At 49.4% G+C, this 17,430-nt stretch overlaps 1 long non-coding RNA gene across 1 annotated transcript; it reads left to right on the forward strand.

The window, feature by feature from the left end:
- Positions 1 to 836: 836 nt before the first annotated feature.
- Positions 837 to 15,229, forward strand: LOC115619213. Its single transcript, XR_003994953.1, has 3 exons — positions 837 to 965; positions 1,914 to 1,917; positions 15,218 to 15,229. It is a non-coding gene; the product is annotated as an uncharacterized LOC115619213 (long non-coding RNA).
- Positions 15,230 to 17,430: the final 2,201 nt, after the last annotated feature.

Genomic DNA, 17,430 nt, shown 5'->3' on the forward strand with positions numbered 1-17,430 from the left:
CACTGACATAGATAGCAATGCCCCCTCCCTGTCTGCCTGGCCTGTCTTTCCTAGAGAGCCTATAACCTTCCGTTCCAACACTCGAGTCATAGGAGCCATCCCACCATGTTTCTGTGATACCAATGATATCATATCCTGTAGCCATGCACACATCTCTAATTCCTCTTGTTTTTCCCCATACTACAGGCATTTGTATAGAGGCATCTAAGCCAAGCTCCAAATGAAGCTGACTCAATGGCTGGAGCAGCTGAAATAGCTCTGCATTGCTCCAAGCATTTATTATAGGTGCTGGCAACTGACTGGGAGTGTTGGGATGGATCGATGCCCCCTTCCCCCAACACATCTAGTTTAAAGCTGCCTTGACCAGCCTGGCAAGTCTCCTACCAAAGCAGCTCTTCCCCTTCTTTGTCCGTCCAGCTCCACCAGCCTCCAGTAGACCTGGCCTCCCAAACTGAGTCCCATGTTCTAAATAGCCAAACCCCTGACTATGGCACCACCATTCTAACCATTTATTAACCCGCCAAATCCACCTAGCTTTTTTAAGGTCCTCCCCTTTATCCTGGAGAATTGATGAAAAAACTATCTGAGCTCCAGAGCCCCTAACCACCTTTCCCCTGGCTCTGTAGTCCTTAATGTTCTCCAGGCTACTGCTATCTATATCGCTAGCACCCACATGGACCACTAACAGGGGGTAATAGTCATCAGGACTTACTAGACCAGGCAGCCTCTCTGCAACATCCCTGATCCGAGCCCCCAGCAGGCAACACACCTCCCTCGAGACTGGATCAGGCCGATAGATGGGTTCCTCTGTGCCTTTCAAAGTAGAGTCCCCTACTACTATGACCTGCCGCTTTTTCCTGGAGGCACCAGTAGTGATCCTCTTTACTGGTGCATCAGCTGGTTGTTCATTTGGTGAGGTGTGTGTTTCCTCATTAGTCCCCTGCAGAACTGCGAAGTGATTCTGGGTGGGAACACTGGATTTAGGAGGAAGCCCCTTGCTGTTAATTGTCCTCTTCCTCCTCTTTTTGTTGTTTTTTTTTCTTACTACTTCCCAGCTTTCTGGGTTAATGCCCTCCTTCTTTCCTGTATATGCTATGATGGACGCTTGTGGCCCCTGCACACTTTGGGCCTGGGGGAAGCAGTCCAGCTCCCTCTCAGCTTCCGTGACATGTTTTAGATTTCCGACAGTCTCACGCAGCTCAGCCCCCTCCTGCAGGAGGACCTCCACCAGGGCGCACCGAGTGCAGCCCTGCCCATTTTGTACCCTCGCCTCAAGAGGCCAGTCGAGGCACTTTCTACACTTCGAGCTCTGCACTGCAGCCTCCCCTCTCATCGGCTCTGTCTGGGTGCCTACGCTGGCCACCGCTGGGGCAGCCAGAGCAGAGCAGAGCTCCCAGACCGGGCCCTGGTCCTGAGGCGAGTGCCCACCATCCCGCTCGCCCTGCCTGCGCAAACTGCCGCGCAAACCGCCATGCCACACCCTAGTCGCTCGCGCTCCATGAAGTGGGTCTTTACCCAGTGAGGGCTGGTGCCGTCACTCCTGGCGCCGCCCCCTGTGAGGCAGCTGCTCGCGTCAGCTGAGCTGCCGGCTCCTGGGCAAGTCCTGTCGAAGACTTGAGGCTCCCTCGGTGGCTCTTGCCGCTCAGAACTGAGACTCCTGGACGCTGTGTTTTCCCCCCGCTCCGGTATTGAAGACATTCTCTCTGGAGATACTCACTTCGGCAATTCTGTGTCCGGTGTGTACCTCAAGGGGATTTAATATTGGGTGAAAACAGCCAATGAACTCAATTACATGCTGTTGCCTGCTATATAACACTTCTATAGCCCATCAGCTAAATGCCCATCTCTGCCACTCTGTGCTTTGAAAAGAAGATATGTGGTTGATGAAACCAAACGTGCTCAGCAGCAACCAGATGAGTTCAGCGGTGTTGTCAGCAGGCAACAATCCAACACAACACGCCATCTCTCCTGCCCTGAAAGACTGTTACGACAGATGGAGCCTGACATCATGGACTGGATGAACTCAGTGAACTTTATAGGGATGGTCCATGGAATAAGGAATGATATCTGTCTCTGTGTGTGTGTTTGTTTGTATATATATATCTCAAGAGACAAAAAGCGATGGCATATTGAAAAATGTGGGATCTGACCATGACATGAATGGTATGGAATAAGGGGTGGATACTGTCCTGGGTTCAGCTGTAACAGTTATTTTTCTCCTTCCTAGCAGCTGGTACGGTGCTGTGTTTTCGACTTTAGTCTGAGAACGATGCTGATAACACAACGATGTTTTTAGTTGTTGCTAAGTAGCGCTTACCCCAATCAAGGACTTTTCAGTCTCTCATGCTCTGCCAGTGAGGAGGGGCACAAGAAGCCGGGAGGACGGAGAAACAGGACACCTGACCCAAATTAGCCAAAGGAGTATTCCATCCCACAGCACATCATGCCCAGTATATAAACTGGGGGGAGTCACCCGGAAGGCCCAGATCGCTGCTCAGGTTGGGCTGGGTATCGGCTGGCGGGTGGTGAGCAATCGTATTGGGCATCACTTGTGGGTTTTGGTTTTCTTTTCCTTTTCCCCTTTTAGTTTTATATTCTCTCCCCTTGTTATTTCCCTTATCATCATTATTATTATTAGTGGTGGTAGTATTGGTTTTGTATTATACCTTAGTTACTGGACTGTTCTTGTTTCAACCCGTGGGGTTTACATTCTTTTGATTCTCCTCCCCATCCCTCCAGGAGTGGGGCAGGGGAAAAGCGGGGAGCGAGCGAGCGGCTGCGTGGTTCTGAGTTACTGGCTGGGCTTAAACCATGACACCAGGTTAACTGAAAGTAGTGACTTGCTCTCCTGTCCAATCACAGGGCAATCTGTGAACACATGGGTTATTACATTTTTAAAAATGCCAGCCTCCAGGGCAAAAAGAGGTTGGGTAAACTGAGCTTTCAGTAATGCTGAGGTGGTACAAAGGAGCTGTAATCCAATGTAACTTGGTAAGGAAGCAGGTTCCAAAATATTGGAGATGGTTGTTGCACTGGTCAGCTCTGGCCTTCCCTCCCTGTGTGTGAAGTATCCGTATGGTCTAATCCTTTCATCAGAATCACAGGAATCTGTAGGCTTGAGGTGGGGACCTGGGTTCAAGTCCTAGAGTCTCTACTGTCTGTAACAGTCTGCATTTATGGATCCTTTGAGGTTGAAGCAATAATTATAGGATATTACTCCTTGAGTCCTATGTTACTGTAGATTCATAAAATAATTTAGGTTGAAAGGGAGAACAGGAAGCCATCTAGTCTAATTCTCCACACAGAGAAGGATGATCACAGCATTATAGAATAATTTAGGTTAGAAGGAACTTCTGTCAGTCATCTAGTCAACCCCTCTGCTTAAAGCAGGACCAATTAGATCAGGTTGCTTGGGGACTTGTCCAGCTGAGTTTTGAATATTTCCAATAATGGAGATTCTACCACTTGTCTGGTCAATCTCTTCCAATATTTGGCCAACCTCAACCTTTTATCTAATAGGAATTGCTCATGTTCCAACTTGTGCCCATTACCTCTTGTCCTATCACTGTGCACCTTTGAGAAGAGTCTGGCTCCCTCTTCTCTATACATTCCCATTAGATAGTTGTAGACAGTAATAAGATAACACATCCCCTTTGCATTTTGTTTTTAGGAAAAAAAAAATAATTCTCAGTCTCTTCTTGTAAACTGTGGGCTCCACCCCCCTGATTATCTTGATGTTCCTCCACTAGATTAATTTCAGTGTTTTCCATGTCTGTCTTGTAATGAAGAACCCCAAACTGCACACAGTACTCCAGATGCAGACTCAAAAGTACCAAATAGAGGAGAATAATCACTTCCCTCACCCTGCTGGCTACTTTCTTGCTAATACAGCCCAGTATTTGGTTGGCCTTTGCCACAGGGACATACTGCTGACTTATGTTCAACTTGTTTTCTACTAGCACCCCTATATGCTTTTATGCAACCCTTTTGTAGCCAGTTGCACCCTAGCCTGTTATACTGAATGGGATTATTCCATGCCAGATGTAGCACATTGCATTTGCCTTTGTTGGATTTAATGAGATTCATCTCAGGCCATTTCTCTAGCTTGTCAAGGTCCCTCCAAATAGCAGCACTGCCCTCCAGCACATCAACTGCATCTTCTGTTGCACAAAGGATTATGACTTACATTCAAAAAGAATTGTTTGCAGGGTCTGTAGCTGTATACATTGCCTCTAGTGGTAAAAATATCTTTTGGGGGCAGGGGAGGAAGGAGAGAGAAACAGGAAAGGAAAACTCTTCTCCAGTGGCCAGCTGGGAGAGAAATGATGGGTATCATCTCCCCAAATTAGCAAACTGTTCTGTTGGTCAGACGGAGCTTTTGAAAACATGCTAGAAAACCATAACTGATCAAAGGATAATGGTCTTGCAGGTAGCTGCAAATTCCCCCACCACTGTGGGACAGCTAACCCAAATTGAGCAAAGGGATATTCCAAGACATATAACATCATGCTCAGCAATAAAAATGGGGAGGAGGGGGGTTTTGGGTAGGTAGCCATTGCTCAGAGGCTGGCTTGTCCTTGGTCTACTTGTGGGAGGTGTTGAGTGATTGCCTTTGCATCACTTTTTTTTCTTTTTCCCTTTCTTCTTCCTCTTTCTTTTGCTTATTAAACTATCTTTATGTCATCCCATGGGTTTTCTTACCTTTGTTTTTCCTGTTCTCTCCCCCATCCTGCTACAGGGGAGAGTGAGCAATTGAGCAGCTGTGTGGTGCTTAGCTACTGAATGGGAACAACCCACCACAGGGGGCCTCTTGGTTGGACTCACAGGACTACTGTCTTCTCACAGGGTGGGGGCTGTGTATAGGCCTCTTGGTTAGCCTCCCAGGTTTGGTCCCTAGCCACACAGACATGTTCAAACTTATTCATGTTCCCCACCCATTCAGGAATAGCACACTGGCTTAAACTGCCTCACCCCAAACATGGTAGGGCTTGTTCAGAACTTTTATAAAGCAGACAGTCCCAAGCAAGTATTTTAATTTTGTTTAATATTATTTATATTCCTATTTAAAATTTTGTCCTGGGATAGAGTTAATTTTCTTCCTAGTAGCTGGTGCAGTACTGTGTTTTGGCTTTAGTCTGACAACAATGCTGGTAACCCACCAATGTTTTAGTTGTTGCTCAGTAGCACTTACCCTGTCAAGGACTTTTCAGTCTCTCGTGCTCTGCCAGTGAGGAGGGGCACAAGTAGCTGTGAGGAAGCAGAGACAGGACACCTGACCCAAACTAGCCAAAGGGGTATTCCATACCACAGCACATCATTTTCAGAATATAAACTGGGAGGAGTCACCCGGAAGGCCCAGATCACTGCTCGGGTTGGGCTGGGTATCGGTCGGCTGGTGGTGAGCAATTGTATCCTCTCCCCTTGTTATTTCCCTCATCATTATTATTATTGGTGGTAGCAGTAGTGGTTTTGTATTATACCTTAGTTACTGGACTGTTCTTATCTCAACCTGTGGGAGTTACATTCTTCCGATTCTCCTCCCCATCCCTCTGGGAGCAGGGGGAGGAAGAAGGGGGGGAGTGAGTGAGCGGCTGCGTGGTTCTGAGTTACCGGCTGGGCTTAAACCACAACAGTAGTATACTGTACTTTAGTTATTAAACAGTTATTAAACTGCAGGGCCATCACAAGAAACAGGAGAAGCGGCTGGCATCACTTCCTAGAGAAGCAGCCATTGACAAGGCACTTGGACAAGGGAAACAATCCCTCAGCCTATGGAGGCAATTCCTGTCAGCTGTGATGGAAAGGTATCCCTTCAAGGAAGATGTTTGCAATCCAGGGAAGCAGACAACAATGGAGAGAGATATCCAGTACCTGAGAGAATTAACTGCACTAGAGATAGTTTATTTTGATGTGAATGATGCAGAGCCCCACAGATCTAGACAGAGTCCAGTGCACACCAGTCACATGGCAGAAAGCGGTACAAAGTGCCACATCATCATATGTCCATCATATTTGAAAAATCATGGCAGTCAGGTGAAGTTCCTGATGACTGGAAAAAGGGAAATATAATCCCCATTTTCAAGAAGGGGAAAATGAAAGACCCAGGGGACTACAGACCAGTCAGTCTCACCTCTGTGCCTGGCAAAATCTTGGAGCAGATTCTCCAGGAAAGCATGCTAGGGCACATGAAAAACAACGAGGTGGTTGGTGACAGCCAGCATGGCTTCACTAAGGGCAAATCCTGCCTGACCAATTTGGTGGCCTCCTATGATGGGGCTACAGAACTGATGGATAGGGGCAAAGCAGTTGACGTCATCTACCTGGACTTGTGCAAAGCATTCGACACTGTCCCACACAACATCCTTGTCTCTAAACTGGAGAGACATTAATTTGATGGATGGACCACTCGGTGGATAAAGAATTGGTTGGATGGCCGCATGCAAAGAGTTGCGGTCAATGGCTCAATGTCCGCTTGGAGACCAGTAAGGAGTGACGTCCCTCAGGCGTTGGTGTTGGGACCGATGCCGTTCAACATCTTTGTCGCCGACATGGACAGTGGGATTGATGCACCCTCAGCAAGTTTGCCGACGACACCAAGCTGTGTAGTTCAGTTGATACGCTGGAGGGAAGGGATGCCATCCAGAGGGACCTCGACACACTTGTTAGGTGGGCCAATGCCAACCTCATGAAGTTTAACCAAGCCAAGTGCTAGGTCCTACACCTTGGTCGGGGCAATCCCAGGCACAGCTACAGGTTGGGTGGAGAAGAGATTCAGAGCAGCCCTGCAGAGAAGGACTTGGGGGTGTTGGTTGATGAGAAACTGAACATGACGCGGCAGTGTGTGCTTGCAGCCCAGAAAGCCAACCGTATGCTGGGCTGCATCAAAAGGAGCGTGACCAGCAGGTCAAAGAAGGTGATCCTGCCCCTCTACTCTGCTCTCGTGAGACCTCACTTGGAGTATTGTGTACAGTTCTGGTGTCCTCAACATAAGAAGGACATGGAGCTGTTGGAGTAAGTCCAGAGGAGGGCCATGAGGATGATAAGGGGGCTGGAGCACCTCCTGTATGAAGACAGGCTGAGGGAGTTGGGGCTGTTCATCCTGTAGACGAGAAGGCTGCATGGAGACCTCATAGCAGCCTTCCAGTATCTGAAGGGGGCCTACAAGGATGCTGGGGAGGGACTCTTCCTTAGGGACTGTAGTGGTAGGACAAGGGATAATGGGTTCAAACTTCTACAGGGGAAGTTTAGGTTAAATATAAGGAAGAAGTTCTTTACTGTGAGGGTGGTGAGGCACTAGAATGGGTTGCCCAAGGAAGTTGTGAATGCTCCATCCCTGGTGGTGTTCAAGGCCAGGTTGGATGGAGTCTTGGGTGACATGGTTTAGTGTGAGGTGTCCCTGCCCATGGCAGGGGGGTTGGAACTAGGTGATCTGAAGGTCCTTTCCAACCCTAACTATTCTATGATTCTATGATTCTATATGCCAACTCACTGGCAATATTGACCTGGAAAGGCCCAGATGCACCAACTGTGAATGAATTAGGTTGCTGTCTCTGGCAATATGAAGAAAATCTCTGTTCCTCCCTAAGGTCTTACATCTCAGCTGTGGAAAAGCTGTCCAAATGACATGAGAAACTGTTCCAGGAGTTCCAGCAGCAAAAAAAGGATAGATCCTACTCCCTACCTGTACTGACCAGAGTCTTAGCTATTAACAGTAAGCATCCTTCTGCTCAAGAGGGAGGATATAGAAGGTATGCTCCACGGGGTACCTGCGCGACCATGGAGAGGACATGAGGAAGTAGGATGGAAAACCTGTCTGAATTCTGGAGGAATGAGTACATGAATTTCAAAGAAAACAACCACAAATGGGGGTTTGTTCAGAAGAGTTGTTGCTCCAGTCTTCAGTGGGCAGCTTCCCAGACAGAGTGGAAGGGCTGACCTTACACCTGATCCTATAGTAATGAATCGTAATTGTTTTTTACAAGAATTAAGTGGAGCATCCTATGACCAGGACTAGAGGAGTCCTGCCTCCAGCAAGGTGGAGAAGAGGGACAACCAGGTTTACTGAACTGTATGGATTAGATGGCCTGGCATGTCAGAGCTACAGGAGTATAAGGCTCTTGTAGATACCAATGCACAGTGTAGCCTAATGCCATCAAGCTATCAAGGGGCAGAACCCATTTGTATTTCTGGAGTGACAGGGGCATCTCAAACAGCTGACTGTACTCAAGGCTGAAATCAGCCTAACTGTGAAGGAGTTGGAAAAGCTGATAATGCTGATAACACACAGATGTTTTAGTTGTTGCTAAGTAATGCTTACTCCGATCAAGGACTTTTCAGTCTCTCATGCTCTGCCAGTGATGAGGCCACAAGAAGCCTGGAGAGAGTGGAGACAGAATACCTAACCCAAACTAGCCAAAGGGGTATTCCATACCACAGCATGTCATGCCCAGTATATAAACTGGGAGGAGTTACCCAGAAGGCCCAGATTGCTGTTTGGGTCGGTCTGGGTATCAGTCAGTGGGTGGTGAGCAATTGTATTGTGCATCACTTATGTTTATTGGTTTTTTTTCCTTTCCCTTGTTGTTCCCTTTCTCTCCCATTGTTATTTCCTTTATCATTATTATTAGTACTAGTCTACTGTACTTTGGTTTAGTTATTAAACAGTTCTTATCTCAACCCGCAGGTTTTAGATTTTTTCAATTCTACTCGCCATCCTGCCTGGGAAGGGGGGAAGTTGGGGTGATTGAGCAGCTGTGTGGTACTCAGTTGCCATCTGGATTTAAACCATGTCAAGTTTAATTATTAATTTTATTATATTTTATAGAATTGCAAGAAGCAGATGTCAGCAGCAGGAGCAGCATTTGCTATGTGCTGAAATGAGTGTGAGACTTGTGAGGTACCCGGAGGGTGTCCAAAGTGGTTTCCTGACCCCTGACACCTTTGGGCTGTTACAGGGGGAGTCTAATGAAAGGAGCAGGGGATAGTTGGGCAATGCTGGTTGTCTTCCCAGCCAGTTCAAATGTTAGGAAGCTGTATATAACTGATCCCTAGGGAGCGCAGAGAACAGGAGCACCATGACCAGGGCCTGCAAATAGGAGGCAGAGTCTGTTCCGAGCTTTGTCTTCAGTTTGCATGGAAGCTTGCATGGGAAGGGAAAGAAATGGCAGTTATCAGGCTGCTGCCTTCTCTGTTCATCCTCAGGCTTAGACTGCAGCCTCAGTAGTCACCCTGACTAACTGGTGGCTGTGAAAGCCTACCTAGAATATTTAGGTCTCCAGGGAATTAGAAGGAGAACATCTTTAAAAAAAAACCAAAACAGTTTATAACTTGGAGACTTTTCTGAGAAGTATAAGGAGACCATGACCTGCCAAAATGTCCTGGGTTCAGCTATAGCAGTCATTTTTCTCCTTCTTAGTAGCTGGTGCAGTGCTGTGTTTTTGACTTTCAGCCTGGGAACACCGATGTTTTTAGTTGTTGCTAAGTAATGTTTATTCTGACCAAGGACTTAGTCTCATGCTCTGCCAGGGAGGAGGGGAAGCTGGGAGGAAGCAGAGACAGGACACCTGACCTGAACTGGCCAAAGGGGTATTCCATCCCACAGCACGTCATGCCCAGTATAGAAACTGGGAGGAGTTACCCGGAAGGCCCAGATCGCTGCTCGGGTCAGGCTGGGTATCGGTTGGCGGGTGGTGAGCAATTGTATCCTCTCCACTTGTTATTTCCCTTATCATTATTATTATTGGTGGTAGCAGTAGTGGTTTTGTATTATACCTTAGTTACTGGACTGCTCTTATCTCAACCCGCGGGAGTTACATTCTTTTGATTCTCCTCCCCATTCCTCCGGAAGCAGGGGTAGGAAGAAGGGGGGGGAGTGAGCAAGCGGCTGCATGGTTCTGATTTACCAGCTGGGCTTAAACCACGACAGTTCTTTTTGGCGCCCAATGTGGGGCTCAAAGGGTAGAGATAACGATAGATCTGACCAGAGTGTGTTTAATCATATTTGTGATAAGCATTCATTGTTTCGGATTGATAGTCACTCCTCACAGTGTTGATTTATTTGCTCTCAGACTTGTTGCGCTTGATCTCAGAGTTTCAGCATGTTGTACCTTACTTAGAGCCAGTATTTGCTGTTTTAGTGTTTATTGGCTGGGGAGCCTGGGCAAAGGTTATTGTTTCACTGTACTTCATGGCAATGACTTGTAATACAATAGACTCATGGATCATGAAACTTGTCTGACTTGCATTCCCAGTGTGGTCATCACCTCTGTACTTTGGAGGTATATAATTGGATTTTTAACAACTACACATCATTTTTTTTTTTTTCTCCTCGGGGGGTCAACCTACAAAGGAGACATTGCCTTACACCCTCCGCTACCCCACCAGGCTATTTACAGCAGCATTTGAGAGTTCTGAAGGTTTTGGATGGCCTTTGAATACCCTTGAGACCTGCCTGCTGCTTGTGCTGGGGATCAGCATGTTGGCACACATAAGGAGTGTGTTTTACCCACGGCCATCCCACCCTGAGAACACTCTATTTCATCTGATCTCGAAAGTTAAGCAGTGTCAGGTTTGGGTCTGGTCTAGGGTTAGATGACAATATAGGAGGACCACCAAGAGATTTTCCCTGAGGCTGGACAGTCTTGAATGGCAGGGTGTGTAGGATAGTATGGGCAAGTATCTAGGCCAGTGGGCCCCTCCAGTGCTTTGGAACTTCACCACTGAACAAGTGCAACATCCAGAGAAACTAGTAAAACAAAGAGGTGTGCTGTCGTTCTGGTAATACCAGAGAGAGACAAATCATGGCAACGTGCTGGGGCTTGGCCTATGCCTACAGAGCCCTGCTCAACACTATCCAGCACCTTCAAAGGGAAAAAGATGTCTCTGGATCTGATGGCAAAGCAACAGACAACGCAGCTACTCCAACTCCAAGCACAGCAGCTACCCCAACCCCAGTGACAAGCACAGCAACTGCTCAAACCCTGACCACAACAGACAACATAGCTACTCCAACTCCATGCACCACAGCTACACCAACCCCAGCGACAAGTACAGCAGCTACTCAAACCCCAACAGCAACAGACAATGCAGCTGTTGGTGCTACTCAACCCCCCAAGCACAGCAGCTGCACCAACCCCGACAACAGATTCTGCAGGCAATCCGACCGCAGTGAAAGACACTGCAGCTAAACTAAATGACCAATTCGTGCCAATATCGGTTGCCCCTGTAAGCAAGGGGAAAAGCAAATGAGAGGCACAAAGAGCAACTCTTACAATGAAGAAAGAAGAAGACACAGTGCACGCACTAGAGGGGACAGCATCTGAACAAGAGTTATTAATACGTGAATCAGAGGAGGAAGAAGAAGAGGTGACCTCTCACCTCGACCGAGCTGCAGAATATGCAAAAAGATTTCACCCATCCTCCAGGGGAGCACATTGTCACCTGGTTGCTCCGATGATGGGACAATGGGGCTAACAGTCACCAACTACAAGGTAGGGAAGCCAAAAGCAGCTGGGATCAGTTGCTAGGGAAGGAGGAATTGACAAAGCAACTGCAAAAGAGAAGCGAGCCCTCAGCCTTTGGAGACAGCTCTTGGCAGCTGTGAAGGAAAGGTTTCCCTACAAGGACGATGTTATGTGTCGCTCAGCCAACTGGACCACGATAGAGAAAGGCATCCAGTCCCTGAGGGAATCAGCCATTCTAGAGATGATCTATCACAGGCTGGATGCCGGGAATGCATTCGTAGATCCAGATGAAGTCGAATGTACGCGCCCCATGTGGCGGAAACTTACACGGAATGCAGCATCATCATATGCCCACTCATTGGCATCAATGACCTGGAAAGACCTAGCACCACCAACAGTGGATGAAGTGACTCATCAACTCCGAGAGTTCGAAGACAATCTCACCCCTTCCATCATTGCCGAGGTGAGTATCTCCAGAGAGGACGCCTTTAACACCGGAGCGGGGGGGAAGCACAGCGTCCCGGAGCCTCAGTTCGGAGCGGCAAGAGCGACCGAGGGAGCCTCAAGTCCTCGACAGGACTTGCCCAGGAGCTGGCAGCTCAGCTGACGCGAGCAGCTGACTCACAGGGGGCGGCGCCAGGAGTGACGGCACCAGCCCTCAGCGGGTAAAACCCATCCCAGGGAGCGCGAGCGACCAGGAGCGCAGCGACCAGGGCGTGGCGCGGCAGTTTGCGCGGCAGTTTGCGCAGGCAGGGCGAGCGGGCAGCGAGCGGGATGGTGAGCACTCGCCTCAGGACCAGGGCCCGCTCTGGGAGCTCTGCCCCGGCGGTGGCCAGCGTCGGCACCCAGACAGAGCCGATGAGAGGGGAGGCTGCGGCGCAGAGCTCGGAGCGTAGAAAGTGCCTCGACTGGTCTCGTGAGGCGGGGGTGCACGATGGACAGGGCTGCACTCGGTGCGCCCTGGTGGAGGTCCTCCTGCAGCAGGTGGCTGAGCTGCGGGAGGCTGTTGGAGAGCTAAAAGATGCCAGGGAAGCTGAGAGGAAGCTGGGCTGCTTGCTCCAGGCCCAAACTGCGCAGGGGCTGCAAACGTCCAGCATTGCTCGTATAGGAAAGAAGGAGGGCAGCAACCCAGGAAGCTGGGAATTAGTCACGAGAAAAACTAACAAAAAAAGGAGGAAGAGGACAATTAAGGACAAGGGGCTTCCTCCTAAATCTGATGTCCCCACCCAGAACCGCTTCGCGGTTCTGCAGGAGGCTAATGAGAAAGCACCCACCACACCTAATGAGCACCCTGCTGATGCACCAGTCAAGAGGATCACTACTGGTGCCTCCAGGAAAAAGAGGAGGGTCATAGTAGTAGGGGACTCTACTTTGAAAGGCACAGAGGCGCTCATCTGCCGGCCTGATCCAGTCTCGAGGGAGGTGTGTTGCCCGCCAGGGGCTCGGATCAGGGATGTTGCTGAGAGGCTGCCTGGTCTAGTAAGTCCTGCTGACTATTACCCCCTCCTAGTGGTCCATGTGGGTGCTAGAGATATAGACAGCAGTAGCCTGGAGGACATTAAGAAGGACTACAGAGCCCTGGGAGAGGTGGTTAGGGGCTCTGGAGCTCAGATAGTTTTTTCATCGATTCTCCAGGGCAAAGGGGAGGACCTTAAAAAAGCTAGGCGTGTCTGGCAGGTTAATAAATGGTTAGAATGCTGGTGCCATAGTCAGGTGTTTGGCTATTTAGAACATGGGGCTCCATTTGGGAGGCCAGATCTACTGGAGGCTGGTGGAGCTGGTCTGACAAAGAAGGGGAAGAACTGTTTTGGTAGGAGGCTTGCCAGGCTGGTCAGGAAAGCTTTAAACTAGATGTGTTGGGGGAGGGGAGCATTGATCCATCCCAACATTACTGGTCAGTTGCCAGCACCTGTAATAAGTGCTTGGAGCGATGTTGAGATGTTCCAGCTGCCCCAGCCATTGAGTCGGCTTCATTTGGAGCTCGGCTAAGGTGCCTCTATACAAACGCCCGTAGTATGGGGAACAAGCAAGAGGAATTAGAGATGTGTGCAAGGCTACGGGAATATGATGTCATTGGTATCACAGAAACATGGTGGGATGGCTCCTATGACTGGAGTGTCGGAATGGAAGGTTACAGGCTGTTTAGAAAAGACAGGCCAGGCAGACGGGGAGGGGGTGTTGCTATCTATGTCAGTGATAGCCTAGAGAGTATGGAACTCTGTCTGGGGACGGGTGATGAGGTAACAGAGTGTTTGTGGGTCAGGATCAAAGGGAAAACAGCAACAGGGGACATTACGGTGGGGATCTGTTACAGGCCGCCTGATCAAGAGGACTCTGTGGATGAAGCGCTCTGCAGACAGATAGGAGCAGCCTCACGCTCGCAGGCCCTGGTCCTCATGGGGGACTTCAACCATCCTGACATCTGTTGGAGGGACGGTACGGCCCGGCACAAGCAATCCAGGAGGTTCCTCGATTGTGTGGAAGACAACTTCCTCTTTCAAGCAGTAGAGGAGCCGACGAGGAGAGGTGCCATGCTGGACCTTGTGCTCACCAACAGGGAGGGACTGGTTGGAAATGTAACGCTCCAGGGCAGCCTTGGCTCTAGTGATCACGAGATGGTTGAGTTTGAGATCCTCAGGACGGTGAGAAGAGCGTGCAGCAAGCTCACTGCCCTGGACTTCAAGAAAGCAGACTTTGGCCTCTTCAGGAACCTCCTTAGTAAGGTTTCCGGGGATACAGTCCTAGAGGGCAGGGGGGCCCAAGACTGCTGGTCGGTATTCAAGGATCACCTGCTACGTGCTCAAGAGTGTTGCATCCCGACTAGAAGAAAGTGCAGCAGGAGGGCCAGGAGACCTCCATGGATGGACAAGGAGCTGCTGAGGAAACTTAGAGGGAAAAAAGAAGCTTATAGAAGGTGGAAGCAAGGACAGGCGGCCTGGGAAGAATACAGGAGCATTGCCCGAGAAGCTAGGGACCAGGTTAGGAAAGCTAAGGCCCAGCTAGAATTAAGTTTGGCAAGGGATGTAAAAGATAACAGGAAAGGATTCTATAGATACGTAGCAAATAAAAGACAGACTAGGGACAATGTAGGCCCTCTCCAGAAGCTATCAGGAGAACTGGCTACCATGGATTTGGAGAAGGCTGAGGTTCTTAATGACTTCTTTGCCTCAGTCTTCACCAGCAAATGCTCTGACCACAAAACCCAAGTCTTGGAAAGCAAATGCAGGGACTGTGAGAACGAAGACCTTAGGCCCACTGTAGGAGAGGATCAGGTTCGAGACCATCTTAAGAACCTGAATGTGCACAAGTCCATGGGACCTGATGAAATCCATCCACGGGTCCTGAAGGAGCTGGCGAATGAAGTTGCTAAGCCACTGTCCATCATATTCGAAAAATCCTGGCAGTCAGGTGAAGTTCCCGATGACTGGAAGAAGGGAAATATAACCCCCATTTTCAAGAAGGGGAAGGTGGAAGACCCGGGGAACTACAGACCAGTCAGTCTCACCTCTGTGCCTGGCAAAATCTTGGAACAGTTTCTCCTGGAAAACATGCTAAGGCACATGAAAAACAACGAGGTGGTTGGTGAAAGCCAACATGGCTTCACTAAGGGGAAATCCTGCCTGACCAATTTGGTGGCCTTCTATGATGGAGCCACGGAACTGATGGACAGCGGCAGAGCAGTTGACGTCATCTACCTGGACTTGTGCAAAGCATTGGACACTGTCCCGCACGACATCCTTGTCTCTAAATTGGAGAGACATCAATTTGATAGATGGACCACTCGGTGGATAAAAAACTGGCTCGATGGCCGCACGCAAAGAGTTGTGGTAAATGGCTCGATGTCCAGTTGGAAACCTGTAACGAGTGGTGTCCCTCAGGGATCGGTGTTGGGACCGGTCCTGTTCAACATCTTTGTCGGTGACATGGACAGTGGGATTGAGTGCGCCCTCAGCAAGTTTGCCGATGACACCAAGCTGTGTGGTTCGGTTGATACGCTGGAGGGAAGGGATGCCATCCAGAGGGACCTTGACACGCTTGTGAGGTGGGCCGATGCCAACCTTATGAAGTTTAACCAAGCCAAGTGCAAGGTCCTACACCTGGGTCGGGGCAACCCCAGGCACTGCTACAGGCTGGGCAGAGAAGAGATTCAGAGCAGCCCTGCAGAAAAGGACTTGGGGGTGTTGGTTGACGAGAAGCTTAACATGAGCCGGCAGTGTGCACTTGCAGCCCAGAAAGCCAACCGCATCCTGGGCTGCATCAAAAGAAGCGTGACCAGCAGGTCGAAGGAGGTGATCCTGCCCCTCTACTCTGCTCTTGTGAGACCTCACTTGGAGTACTGCATACAGTTCTGGTGTCCTCAACATAAAAAGGACATGGAGCTGTTGGAGCGAGTCCAGAGGAGGGCCACGAGGATGATAAGAGGGCTGGAGCATCTCCCGTATGAAGACAGGCTGAGAAAGTTGGGGCTGTTCAGCCTGGAGAAGAGAAGGCTGCGTGGTGACCTCATAGCAGCCTTCCAGTATCTGAAGGGGGTCTACAAGGATGCTGGGGAGGGACTCTTCCTTAGGGACTGTAGTGGTAGGACAAGGGGTAATGGGTTCAAACTTAAACAGGGGAAGTTTAGATTAGATATAAGGAAGAAGTTCTTTACAGTGAGGGTGGTGAAGCACTGGAATGGGTTGCCCAGGGAGGTTGTGGATGCTCCATCCCTGGCGGTGTTCAAGGCCAGGTTGGACAGAGCCTTGAGCCGCGTGGTTTAGGGCAAGGTGTCCCTGCCCATGGCAGGGGGGTTGGAACTAGATGATCTTAAGGTCCTTTCCAACCCTTACGATCTATGATTCTATGATTCTATCATTTCAGCTGTGGAAAAACTGTCCCAGGAGTTCAAACAATTGAGAGACGATTTATCCGATCTATCCAGCTCCCCACGTGCACCAACCCATGTCTCAATTATTAACAGAAGATGCCCTACTGCTCGAGAAAGAAAATATAGGAGGTACATGCCACGGGCCACCCTATGGTTTTACCTGCGGGATCACGGAGAAGACATGAGAAAGTGGGATGGAAAACCTACCTCAGTATTGGAGGAACGGGTGCGTGAACTGAAGAGGAGAACAATGGTCAAGGATGATACTCCCATGAAAGTTGCTGCTCCAGTCTCTGGTGACCAGTTTCCCAGATGGAGTGGAAGAGTTGATCTTACTCCAGCTCCTGTGATAAGGAATACTATTCCCTTTCTACAAGACATAATTGGACAATCTTATGATCACTATTAGAGGGGCCCTGCCTCCAGCCAGGTGGAGGAGAGGGACAATCGGGTTTACTGGACTGTGCGGATCAGATGGCCTGGCACATCAGTCCCACAGAAGTATAAGGCTCTAGTAGATACCGGTGCACAGTGCACCCCGATGCCATCAAGGTATCAAGGGGTGAAACCCATTTCTATTTCTGGAGTGACAGGAGGATTCCAAGAGTTGACTGTACTGGAAGCTGAAATCAGCCTGACTGGGAGGAAGTGGCAAAAGCACCCCATTGTGACTGGTCCAGGGGCTCCATGCATCCTTGGCATAGACTATCTCAGGAGAGGGTACTTCAAAGACCCAAAAGGGTATCAATGGGCTTTTGGTATCGCTGCCTTGGAGGCAGAGGAAATGAAGCAGCTGTCCACCTTGCCCGGTCTCTCAGAGGATCCTTCTGTTGTGGGGTTGCTGAAGGTCGAAAAACAAGTGCCAATCGTGACCACAACAGTGCACCGGCGCCAATATTGCACCAACCGAGCCTCCCTGATTCCCATTCATGATCTGTAGAGTGGAGAGCCAAGGAGTGATCAGCAGGACCCGCTCACCCTTTAATAGCCCCATATGGCCAGTGCGAAAGTCTAATGGAGAGTGGAGACTAACAGTAGCCTATCATGGCTTGAATGAAGTCACACCACCATTGAGTGCTGCCATACCGGACATGCTAGAAC

The sequence above is a fragment of the Strigops habroptila genome, chromosome W (genome assembly GCF_004027225.2).
Source record: "Strigops habroptila isolate Jane chromosome W, bStrHab1.2.pri, whole genome shotgun sequence".
NCBI classification, from domain to species: Eukaryota; Metazoa; Chordata; class Aves; order Psittaciformes; family Psittacidae; genus Strigops; species Strigops habroptila.